This window comes from Schistocerca americana, chromosome 1 (assembly GCF_021461395.2).
Source record: "Schistocerca americana isolate TAMUIC-IGC-003095 chromosome 1, iqSchAmer2.1, whole genome shotgun sequence".
Classification (NCBI taxonomy): domain Eukaryota; kingdom Metazoa; phylum Arthropoda; class Insecta; order Orthoptera; family Acrididae; genus Schistocerca; species Schistocerca americana.
This window is the reverse complement of record NC_060119.1, coordinates 875685703-875689353: the sequence shown is the minus strand read 5'-3', so window position 1 is coordinate 875689353 and position 3651 is coordinate 875685703.

The following is a 3651-nucleotide window of genomic DNA, read 5'->3' as shown; positions in this document are numbered from 1 at the left end:
CATCAGACCCTATCCCCATCATCAATCTGTTATGTTGCTGCATGGCTCAGTTCCTTGTGACCACCTTTGCAGATCCTAAATGTGAAGTTCTAATCTTGACTAACTTGCCAAGATTCAATAGGTTAATCCAGTAAATTAGTGAGAAACCCTTTTCTTGAGCTGTGAAGCATAATTCTGACAAATCAATAAATATGTGAAAGTACAATAAGTGAATGACAACTTACCGCGTTTCCTTAACTGTTGTTAAAACAGATTTTGGAGAGCGTAACAGAGAGGAAGCTCCACGTATTTTGAGGGAACCAACTGCTAGGAGAAAAGCATTCATATTTATTGTTGATTGAGGTGTCAGATTCATTGACCTGAAATTTTAAAAATGGGTACATTTATACATATTTATACTCAGATAGCATTACATATAACTTATTCTTGACAAACCAGTCAAGTCATTGTCATATATTATGTGCATACACTAAATTAAGCAGTCAATATTATTTGTGAAATTTGTCATCATTTAGAATTTTCCTGAATTTTACTGAACTTGGCATAAACAGATATCTTCCTACAAAAAATGGAAGAAATATAAAAATAACAGTACACTACAATTACAAAACTGGACAAGTGCAAGTAGGATTCACGCTTTGAAGGTTCTGTACAAATTTAATTATGTAATAGAAGATAATAATAATAATTTCATATGATTCAATGGCCTGGTGCAATTATCCAGCTAGAGTAACAGGACTTACAGTTTACTGTAGATACTGGTGACTCCCCACTTCATTGAGAGGTGAAGGTTAGCTTAAAATGAGGACAGAAAAGTCTATGGTCTGAGTGAGATTCAATCCCATGCCCTCTCAGTTCCCACGGGCATGCAATACCAGTAGACCAGCAGGCTCGACATGTATATACACACTTCATGTATAGGTTTTGATGAGTCTGCAAGTATCAAAGCATGTGACATCTATGGTCACATCATTTGACTGCCTTTAGTTTGAAGCTTATATTATTTACTCTGCCAAGGGACCATAAACCTTAGCACTTAACATAAATTTCAACTTAATACCTCTATCTAATCCTGAGATAAAAGGGGTCTTTACAGACAGCTGTATCTTTTGGTTGCATTGACAGTTTAACTTTTGTACACCACCAAGTGATCATAGACCTTAGCACTTGACAAAAATTTTAGTCTGATACCTCTACCTGTTGCTGAGAAAAGGGGGGCTTATCAGACAGAAAGCTCGACAGACAAAAAATTGCAAAAATTTTTTATTTGTTATAATTACAAATTAACAGTTTCAGACTTTTTTCTTTACTTTTATTGTGAGACCTTGCTTCTTGTCAAATTTTATGATTGTAGCTCAAAGAGAAGAACACTATAGGGTTAGGTGAGTGAGTTTGCAAGTATCAAAATATGTGACCTAAATGAATGGATCTTTTGACTTGACTTAGAAGCGTAAATGTTTTACACCATCAATGGACCATAGATCTTAGTATGTGTCATAAATTTCAACTTGGTTCCTCTACCCCTCCCTGAGACAAAAGGGCCTTCATAGTTGGAGAGGCAGACAGACAGATAGACTAAAAAGAAAGTGATCGTATAACTGGTTCATTTTTACCAAGTGAGGCATGGAACCCTGAAAAATTTCAATTTTTCACAGTACATGACTCATGTGCACTCCATTTAGTGGTTTTCTAAGCACATATCAGTACATTACACATAACATTATTCAAAATACATTTAATACATAAATTATTAAAAATAGTGAATGAATTACTGAAGTACATTATTATCACAGTTATTTTAAAGGAAACACTTTTCAGGGAAACATCATCATGAATGTTATTCTGAAATAAATCTTGGATTGTGCTAAAGGTAGTGCACTGAAATACCTTTCATGTAAATTACAATGGAACACACAGTTTTGATGTAGTTTTACTGGAATATGCTGTAATCCTATCAGCCAAAACTGTATTACATTAGTAGTGTACTGAATGATTACATCAACTTTCTATTAGTACTTACACATGCTTTTGTAACTGATATATATGTAGGTTACAATCTCTCTGAAAGTTTATGATTATTTTGTATGTTTTGCATTTTATGATATGACCATACCGGTGATACTGGTGTGAAATTGAGGTTTCAGGATGCTCATAATCTTGAATAAGATTTGCTGATTACCATAGCACTCACACAAAAAGAATATGGTAATTAAAGTATCTTCTTAAGCTGAGTTGTATGGACAAGTTGGGAGGTCTCTAAAACCTATCCTGTGAAGGGGGTTGAGAAAGTTTATGTGATCAAAAGGCATCCATTCCACTGATGTTAGAGATTGTGTACTGCATGTCCAATCCAAAAAGCATGAACTTCTAGGGAGAGCTGGTTGCACGTTATGGTATTCATACCCTCTCCATCATCAAAATCTACATGACTACCTTTGCAGTTCACATTCAAGTGTTTAGCAGACCACTTTCCATGTGTTTTATATCCTAGCTTCATGTTCAATAATGCATTCAGATACACTGGAATTAGGAATAAGTAAGTACATGTAATGCTTTGAATCCTTTTTGATGAGAATCACATACTCCTTTTCTTATAGAAGGCCTGAAATTATAATATATTGAGAAAGTTTACCAAAGTTTTACACTTTTGCAGCTCAACCAATATCTGAATTTGTCCATAACATGAACATATTATATATATATGTCCTTCCACATTTCTGCAATGTTTAGAGCTAGTAGTATTTTTAATGACCCAGATATGATCAAGATATTGTTCAGCCTAAGCAGATGAACTGGAGAGCTTGCTGTGAGGACCACTGCCTCTTTGTGAAATACTGGAACTTCCTGATGAAGAGACTGTGACCATTCTGCATGTAGATCAGGACAGAAGGAGGCACTAACCACATATTGTTCATTAGTTATTTTCAACCCATTAGTGAACATTTTCATCATGACTGACAAATGCATTTGCATCAATATTTCAAACATGTTCACAGTGTTTGACATTCTACTTTTGGCAAGCATATGAATGTTGCACCAACTGAGCAGCTCAGAAATTAAAATTTCACAATGTTGGTTAACCTTGTGAACTGCCTAGTACAGAAGCATTCTTGTTAAATAGGAGTTACAAATCAAGATGCTTTATTTTCTTTCAGGACTGAAATGATAACTGTTCTAAAGAAGCTCCTATAGCTTGTTTATTTTCTGTGCAGTGGGGCTTCAGAAATCATGTTCTGTGTAACTAATTTATCCACCAGGAACTGGTGCCGAGTATTAAGGGGCATACTCATTGCTGCCACAATTGAAACATTGGTCAATGTTGAAGGTCTCAGTCTGATACAGATCCTAAGACAGTGGTAAATATTTGGTATGTAGTAGAAGATCACACTGTGATACAACTAAGGTCACACCAGTGTCTGATACAAGATAAGAATTTTTGTGGGATTTGCATCCAAAAAAATATGGGCCACTCTATGGAGAACATTTATCACTTTTTCTAGTCTCAGAAGCAGATGTCTCACACAGGCATACCAGTTTAGTCATGAGAATATTATACAACTGGACAGATAAAAAATCCACTCACCAAGAGGCAGAAGGACAGAACTCATATAAAGGTTAAAGACCTGTGTACTCTTCTGGGCCAGTGGCTCC